The 9,716-nt window shown below is 39.8% G+C and overlaps 1 pseudogene; it reads left to right on the plus strand.

Moving 5' to 3' along the window:
* Positions 1 to 7,046: 7,046 nt before the first annotated feature.
* On the plus strand, positions 7,047 to 9,454 carry Foxk2-ps1 (forkhead box K2, pseudogene 1; annotated as a pseudogene).
* The last annotated feature ends 262 nt before the right edge of the window (positions 9,455 to 9,716 follow it).

Consider the following 9,716-nt stretch of genomic DNA (forward strand, 5'->3'; position numbering starts at 1 on the left):
AGGGATTTTATTTCAATTTCTAATTTGGATGATTCACACTCATATTAAGTCTTCGGTAAGTAGCTCATGTTCTCAGAGGAGAAGGGGAACATCTTTTTGACAATAAGGGAAGTAGATTTGTTTCTCTATATAGAGTTAATCAGAAAGGATGCCATACTTAATAAAAAGGTAAAGAAAATAAACTTGAAAATTTTGGAATTTCTGTGTGCATTATTAGAAAACAGAAGTTAATGATTATACTATGTTTGATAAACTTACAAAACAAGTCAAAAATAGAAAAAAATTAAAGAGCATACTGCTTATATAATCATTTTAATGATGATTTATTAAGAATTTTCATTTCTAATTCTTCTTTTCATCTTATCTTAGAGTATCCATATACACTTAAAACATAAAATTATGCTCTAGTTATCCATCGTGTTGTAGGTATGTGAACAAAATCTATACTGCATAGATTTAACACATTAATGATTTCTTACATGGGCACCAAAATGCATCCATTTGAATAGATCGTTGATATGACTGCCAAGACATAAGCTAAACATGGACAATGTTGATAGACATGGCAACAAGGCTGCAAACCTATACAAAGGATTAGAAGCAGCTAGGACACGCTGAAAATGAGAGAAATAGTCTACCTCAGAGAACACACCCACTGGTTATGCAGTCCCAAATTGTCAGTCCAAAAAGTATATACATACAAATAATATTACATTGACTGAGGATGTTATGTTCATCAATAAATATGTATCTACATAGAAATATATGCAATATATAAACAGGAACAAGAAGGTCATGAGTTTAAAGGACAAAAAAGGGAAACAGAGGAGGATTTTGAGAGAAGAAAAGAGTAATATTGTATACCTTGTCACTTACAATTTGAATTCTGAACTTCACTCTCCCTGTGTCTTCCAATATCTTCTGTGTATATAGTGTATGAATCTGCATCTGTGCTTGCCTAAAAGCTGCATTGTCTTGAGAATCTGTCTTTCCCTCCGTAAGGGAAAGGCTGTTTCTTCCTAACATAGGGCTTTGCTTTCTAAACCAACATCTGGGGAAGAAATGGGAGATATTTTGCAGAAATCTTTAGCAGCATTTTAAAAGAGATTAAGTCACTGACTCCAGTGATCCAGACAACAAATAGCCCTAAAATATCATGAATTATCAAGCATTATCTCTAATTGTTAAATGTTTGTGGTGGATTTTCCTTTCTGTGGTTGTTCTCAGCCTATATTTTTGATTTTCAGCATATCATTAACACAACCCTCTTGCAAAAATATGCGAATCACACTTGGGTCAAGGGCAGATGCACAATTTAGGATTACAGCTGTACATTTTCTAAAGTTGCAAAACCTGATTATAGGAAAATATAAGGCAAGTAAGGTTGGTTGTAACATTGTTCTCTTGAATGCAGGCTAAACAAACAGGCTAAGTACATATTAGAATACATTTAGAACAGTCTAAAATCTTAAGTGACCTCAAAGTATAATATTAACTCTGGCTGTGAGGTTCAGCAAAAGTTCAAATCTCTTGGAATGCAATAGGTAATCTTATCACCATGCATTGCCACACCATACAATTCTCTTTTTAAAGAAATTGTGTCTATGCTGGCTATAGTCAGCATTTAGGGTAATGTTAAACTTTTTCAATATCTGTCCCATTAGTATATATCATCCCTATGGCGTCCAAGAGAATTACTAATATTAAACATAAAAATTCAGATTATTCTGTAAAAATCTATAAGAAGCTTATTATTGATGTAACACACCAGGGATACATATAGAATCCAGTTATATTTTTTAAATTAAATAATTGGAATTTCAAAACAATGGATAATTAGAATATAATTTATGTGATGTTCCAACAGAATACATACATAAACACTGAATTTATCCTTATGTACAGATAATATATATATATATATATATATATATATATATATATATATATATATATACAGCAACTAGTGAAAGACTTTTAGGACTTTTGGTAATGAAAAATAACTGAAATATACTATATCAGAGATACTATATATCAGAGTCCCTGGGAAGACCAGTGACTTAATTCAATATATCAGAATGCCTCTTACTTCCTAACTTGCTCTGAATGACTGTAATACCCTCCACAATCATTTTGTTATAGTTTTCAAGTATAGTGTATGTGTGTTTTTTATATATATTGCAATGGTTATTGAGTCAAAATAGAATGCATAAAAGAATTCAAATGGAGAACAAAGATTAAGAAACATCTGCTGGTTGATTCATCAATTTATAAACAGAAAAGTCTAAATAGTCCTCAGTTTTTACTTTCAGAACTGAAATATAAATCCACTAATATGTCAGATTATAAGATTGGCAAAAATGCTTTGTTTTACCAATTAAAACATACTTATTTTTTTAAAAAAACTAAGGAAGTAGCTGACATTCCCAGTAACATTTGAAGTGAAGTCAAGATGAGGATATACACTGAAATATTATAAAATTTAACTGTAAAAAATAAGGACTAAATTCAATAGAAAATGTTTAGGGAAGAAATTTTAGATTTTACAAATAAAGATATCAGTAAGTCATGCTTCTTGTTTATAAGAGTAAATATTGTGAAAATCTCCATAAAGTCCATAGTAAACAATAAACTACACAATTTCTGTCAATGTACCAACAATATTCCCCAGAGAAGTAAAGTTACACTGACATATTTATATGTCTCTAATCCCTAAATCATGAAGATTCCCTAGCATTTATCAAAATGAATGAAGCAAAAGTCATTTTATTTGCTGATTATGAAGAAGTATTATGAAATTAGTGTACCCAAAAGAACTTGGTACTGTCATAAAATTAGACTGAAACATAAAATTTAGAAAACATATCTACATTCAATTGATTCTAAGATCCAAAGACAGCATAGAGTTGAAGAAATAGATTCTTCTTCAATAAACATTGCTTGGAAATATAACTAATTAATGTTTGCCCATTACTTTATACCACTTTTTAAAAAATCCAAAATTGACAAAGGATTTAAACACAAAAGACTTCTTGACATACAAAGCTCTTAGAAAAAATAGAGAATGTTCTTGAATTGGTCTAGAAAATGTTTGTTTGGTTTTTTGTTTTGTTTTGTTTTGTTTTTTTGTCTATGACTATAAAAGAGTAAGTAACACAAATAAAAATAGACATGGGTTTGCCTGAAGTAGAGATAATCTTGACAGAAAAAGCCAATAAAATAACGAGACAATGAATGGAATGAGAAAAGTTATCTACAAACCTTACATCGGCTGAGAGCTTTGTCAGAAAACAGGTCAATACTTAAAAGACAGCATTCAATTTTCAGAGGGCAAATTCCACGGCCTGAAGACATGACATTATACCTTCATGCTGATAATTCTGGTACAGATTGTGAGGAAGCCTCTTGTGCTGTGGCCGCGTAGCAACTCCTGATTTATGGTCCTAACCATTAACTGGCTGCTCCATGTGCTTTTGTTTGTTTGTTTACTTGCTTTGACTTTCTCCATGGTACCACTGTAAGCTAAAGCACATGATGGAAAACTACTCACCATCATAAAAATACTATAAAAATCAGTCTTTCCATTAGTACAGTGGTGGAAGTGCTCCTTAAAATGTACTCTTGATAGCATCCTCTGACTTCTTTTTCCTGATCCTAGCCACTTCTTTTCCCATACCTCTTTTTTCTCACTATTTTAAAACTATATTTTTATTATTTAAAACTATTTTTAAATTTAAATACATTTGACAATATACTCCCCTCCAAACTGTCTTCCTTATCTTGTCCTTAGACACTCAACCTTATGTTCTTTCTCAAACAAACAACAAAAATGAACAAAAATGACAAACAAAAACTCATAAAATTCTCAACACCCTTACAAAAAAAACCAAAACCAAACAACAACAACAAAAAAAAAACAAGAAAAACAAGTAAAATTATACCTAAAAAGAAAACAAAACAGTAGACCAATAAAGGCACATACACACACACACACACACACACACACACACACACACACACATATGCATGCACACATGCACACACACACAATCATGCAAGCACTCACACATGCACTCATGCACGCAAAAACACACACTCGCACATGCACACACACACACACACACACACACACACAGTGGAATTCATTTATATATTGTTCAATTCTTCCTAACACAAGGTCTGTCCTATAGTGATTGATTTATTAGAAAAAACTTATACCTCTCTCAAGAAGTATAAGTATCAGTTTAGTTGTTAACTTTTGCACTATTGACTAGCTTTTTATTCATTCATTCATTCAATCACTCACTCATTCTTTTTTAAATGAAAAGGCAAACTTTCAGAAAGAATGCAGTTTCAGTCTTTGTGAGTTCATATGAACTTTGCTTGTGTCATCATAGAGGACCTTGTTTTCCTGCTGCCCTCCATTAATTTTATCTCTGCCTCACTTTCTCCCTTCTTTCTTATGGGGTTCCTTGAGTTTTAAGGAGTACTATTTGATGGAGTTATACCAGTTAAGTCTCAGTATTTCAATATCTCTCATGATTTGCATAACTGTTGGGAATGATGCCCTTAAAACCCTCCATTACTGATGTTAATAGTATAATTAGAGTTAAGTATGACTGGGTTCATGGAAAATCCCCAGCCAGCTGCAGAATACTAATACAAACCTCGTGGTCAGGATGCCCAGTGATATGACAAACCTGTAACCTTTCTGAGAAACCACATCCTGTTGACATCAGCTGACCACACGAGTATTGTGTCCTTGGCCTGTGTAAATATTTCCCTCTTCCCTCCTCTCTCTGTTACCCCTGTTATGGTATAAATTCAGCCTTGGAAAAAAATAAAATTGTCGCCTTGATCAGACTCTTGGTGTCCTTTTTCATGTCTTTTGTCCCCTGTTCTCTTCCAGGTACCCACTGCACCCTCGTTGATTGTCCTGCAGGATGGACGAGCTGGCCAAGACAAATAACATCTTGATTAGTTCTCCATATTTGTTGCCATCTTCTTCAGGAGGAATCTTCTGAAAAACAAGAACAAAGAACAAGAAACTGATCTTTGAGAAGAGCATAATATCATTACTGGTTATTTTTTTCACTATATTTTTTAATAAATTATTTAGAACACTATTGTTTTGTTTTACTCTAAGTCCTTGGGCTATAACCCTTAGGTGCTTTATCACCCTTACAGTAATATACTGTAAGGATTCCATTTCATGGATTGGGCCTTGTCACTTCTGTCTCCGACCCGCAGAAAAGAGCGACAACGCGTTCTTCTCAAAGCAGTTTATTCAGGAACCTTACAACATGCAAACAGGAATCTTTCCTTTCCTTTCTTCCCTCTTTCACCCAGCCCCCGAGCACACTCCCTTATATTCTCCCTCAACTCTGCCTCCTCAGTCCAGACTGGGTAATCTCAGTTCATGGGTCCACGTCACATGGCCTGATCTTGAGTCATGGTGCACCTGCGCAGCTCTCTCACAATGGACCTGGCTAGTTTCAGGCGTGTGAGGAAGTCAGGTGCTAGTCATGAGACTTAGCTGCAGTCCTGGGTGCTATCTTGGGACTGCTGCCACACCCGCTCCCCACATCTCCCCCTTCTTTATGTTTTTGGCAAAAAGAATGCCTGTCTAAGGTTGACCCCTGCAGCAATGCCCCTTACCTGTCATCGTGAGACAGCTTAGGTTTGATTCCTGTCTTAGGTTGGTGACACACCCAGGGGGTCTTACCCATCCTTGACTACTTCTCTAGCATGCCAAGCCACACTTGAGGAGACAGTCCTGTCTCCACCGTTGCAAAAGCCTGTATCATTAAGGCTTGAGTTCTGCGCTGACGAAACAGTATACAGCACATGAACCAAAAGTCCAGGATGCTAATAAGAAATGAACCCACACACCTATGGTCACTTGATTTTTGACAAAGGAGACAAAACCATCAAATGGAAAAAAGATAGCATTTTCAGCAAATGGTGCTGGTTCAACTGGAGGTCAACATGTAGAAGAATGCAGATCGATCCATGCTTATCACCCTGTACAAAGCTTAAGTCCAAGTGGATCAAGGACCTCCACATCAAAGCAGACACACTCAAACTAATAGAAGAAAAACTAGGGAAGCATCTGGAACACATGGGCACTGGAAAAAATTTCCTAAACAAAACACCAATGGCTTACGCTCTAAGATCAAGAATCGACAAATGGGATCTCATAAAATTGCAAAGCTTCTGTAAGGCAAAGGACACTGTGGTTAGGACAACAACCAACAGATTGGGAAAAGATCTTTACCAATCCTACAACAGATAGAGGCCTTATATCCAAAATATACAAAGAACTCAAGAAGTTAGACTGCAGGGAAACAAATAACCCTATTAAAAAATGGGGTTCAGAGCTAAACAAAGAATTCACAGCTGAGGAATGCCAAATGGCTGAGAAACACCTAAAGAAATGTTCAACATCGTTAGTCATAAGGGAAATGCAAATCAAAACAACCCTGAGATTTCACTCACACCAGTGAGTATGGCTATGATCAAAAACTCAGGGGACAACAGATGCTGGCGAGGATGTGGAGAAAGAGGAACACTCCTCCATTGTTGGTGGGATTGCAAACTGGTACAACCATTCTGGAAATCAGTCTGGAGGTTCCTCAGAAAATTGGACATTGAACTGCCTGAGGATCCAGCTATACCTCTCTTGGGCATATACCCAAAAGATGCCCCAACATATAAAAAAGACATGTGCTCCACTATGTTCATTGCAGCCTTATTTATAATAGCCAGAAGCTGGAAAGAACCCAGATGCCCTTAAACAGAGGAATGGATACAGAAAATGTGGTACATCTACACAATGGAATATTACTCAGCTTTCAAAAACAACTACTTTATGAAATTCGTAGGCAAATGGTTGGAACTGGAAAATATCATCCTGAGTGAGCTAACCTAAACACAGAAAGACATACATGGTATGCACTCATTGATAAGTGGCTATTAGCCCAAATGCTTGAATTACCCTAGATACCTAGAACAAATGAAACTCAAGACGGATGATCAAAATGTGAATGCTTCACTCCTTCTTTAAAAGGGGAACAAGAATACCCTTGGCAGGGAAGAGAGAGGCAAAGATTAAAACAGAGACTGAAGGAACACCCATTCAGAGCCTGCCCCACATGTGGCCCATACATATTCAGCCACCCAATTAGACAAGATGGATGAAGCAAAGAAGTGCAGACCGACAGGAGCCGGATGTAGATCGCTCCTGAGAGACACAGCCAGAATACAGCAAATACAGAGGCGAATGCCAGCAGCAAACCACTGAACTGAGAATAGGATCCCCGTTGAAGGAATCAGAGAAAGAACTGGAAGAGCTTGAAGGGGCTCGAGACCCCATATGTACAACAATGCTAAGCAACCAGAGCTTCCAGGGACTAAGCCACTACCTAAAGACTATACATGGACTGACCCTGGACTCTGACCTCATAGGTAGCAATGAATATCCTAGTAAGATCACCAGTGGAAGGAGAAGCCCTGGGTCCTGCTAAGACTGAACCCCCAGTGAACTAGACTGGTGGGGGGAGGGCGGCAATGGGGGGAGGGTTTGGAGGGGAACACCCATAAGGAAGGGGAGGGGGGAGGGAGATGTTTGCCCGGATACCGGGAAAGGGAATAACACTCGAAATGTATATAAGAAATACTCAAGTTAATAAAAAAATAAAAAAAAAAGAATCAGGCATAGGACAAGTCCAGCAAGTCCAGCCCGTTCTTTCAGCCATGAGGCAATGGTGGCAATCTAATTGGCCAGTCTTCCAGTTAAGGACGTGCTCTGTGTTGGCTTGAATCATCCTTTGTGTTGTGCTGTTATGGTTCTGGTCCACTGCCTTGCCGCCTGTGAATCTGGAAGCTTCAGCTGTTAGGAACCAGAGGCTGGTAGCTTTGAGGCTGAGGAGGGTTCTTCCTGCTGCAGCAGACTGCGATCCGGTAGCTCCGGCCAACACCTTTAAACTTCCCCTTTCCCACCACTTCCACGGTGACCGTCCACTCTAGTGGAGTTGATATGGACGATGGCCCAACTCATCAGCCACCTTCCCTCCCCCACGGGAACTATCAGTGCTGCAAACTCCTGCCCATCCAGCCCACAGGGAGCAGGATCTTCAGGGTACAAAATGGGCCATGTGATACCATCTGACCTCAATTTAATGGCTAACAATTCACAGCCAGAAAATGAAAAGGAAGCTTCAGGTGGAGACAGCCCAAAGGATGACTCAAAACCACCTTACTCCTATGCACAGTTGATAGTACAAGCAATTACAATGGCTCCTGATAAACAACTTACCCTAAATGGGATTTACACACACATCACTAAAAACTATCCATACTACAGGACTGAGGACAAGGGCTGGCAGAATTCAACTCACCACAATCTCTCTCTGAACCGTTATTTCATCAAAGTGCCATGTTCTCAGGAAGAACCAGGCAAAGGCTCCTTCTGGAGGATAGATCCTGCCTCCGAGAGCAAGCAGGTAGAGCAGGCTTTTAGGAAAAGAGGGCCTAGGGGTGTGCCTTGCTTTAGAACCCCCCTGGGACCGCTCTCCTCTAGGAGTGTCCCAGCTTCTCCCAACCATGCTGGAGTGCTGTCTACTCACTCCAGTGGCGCCCAGACCCCCAAGAGCCTGTCGAGGGAAGGCTCCCCAGCCCCCTTGGAGCCTGAGCCTGGTGCCTCACAGCCCAAACTTGCTGTCATCCAGGAGGAAAGGTTTGCCCAGAGTGCACCAGGGTCACCTCTCTCTAGTCAGCCCATTTTAATTACTGTCCAGCGGCAGCTACCCCCGGCCATTAAGTCCGTCACCTATACTGTTGCAACCCCAGTGACCACACCCACTTCTCAGTCACTGGTCGTGCAGACGGTACATGTTGTCCATCAGATACCAGCAGTGGCAGTTACCAGCGTGGCTGTACTGGCCCCAGCAAACACGTACACAGTTGCTGGACAAGCTGTGGTCACTGAGGCTGTGGTGCTGGTTCCTCCTAAGACTGAACCACAAGAGAATGGCAACCACAGAGAAGTCAGAGTGAAAGTAGAACCTGTCCCTGCAATTAGCCCAGCCACATTAGGCGCTGCTAGTCGAATCATTCAGACATCACAGGGCACCCCTGTTCAGACAGTGAACATAGTGCAGCAGGCGCCTTTAGGTCAACACCAGCTTCCAATAAAAACTGTAACACAAAACGGAACTCATGTGGTACCAATGCCTACAACAGTGCACAGCCAGGTGAACAATGCAGTGGCAAGTCCTCTCCATATGTTGTCCACCATGCATCAGCACCAGCATCCCTGCCCACACAGCGCCAGAATGGTGACCAGGCAGAGTAGCCAGAGCTCAAGCGAGTTAAAGCAGAAGATGGGGAGAGCATTGTCATTGCCCTGAGTGTGGATGCACCATCAGAAGCTGTGAGAGAAAAGGCGATCTAGAACTAGCGTGGGAGGCCTTTTCTTCAGATATCAACTTTGTGGTGCCAAAAGGAGATGCTGCCTCTCACTGAAGCGGGAGTACACCCTCAGTGGGTAAAAGGGCCCTGCAGTTGGACTTCACCTCTCAGCACTGAAAACATGAACCCAGGTGGCCTTAAAACTCCTTAATTTAAAGACTTCTTACACTTGAACAGACCCACAACAGCAACCCTGGTTCCAGAGGTGGTGTCTCCGACAGAGCAGTCGCTGGGCTGTCATCTGT

This window comes from Rattus norvegicus, chromosome 2, assembly GCF_021556685.1.
Source record: "Rattus norvegicus strain SHRSP/BbbUtx chromosome 2, alternate assembly SHRSP_T2T, whole genome shotgun sequence".
Lineage (NCBI taxonomy): Eukaryota > Metazoa > Chordata > Mammalia > Rodentia > Muridae > Rattus > Rattus norvegicus.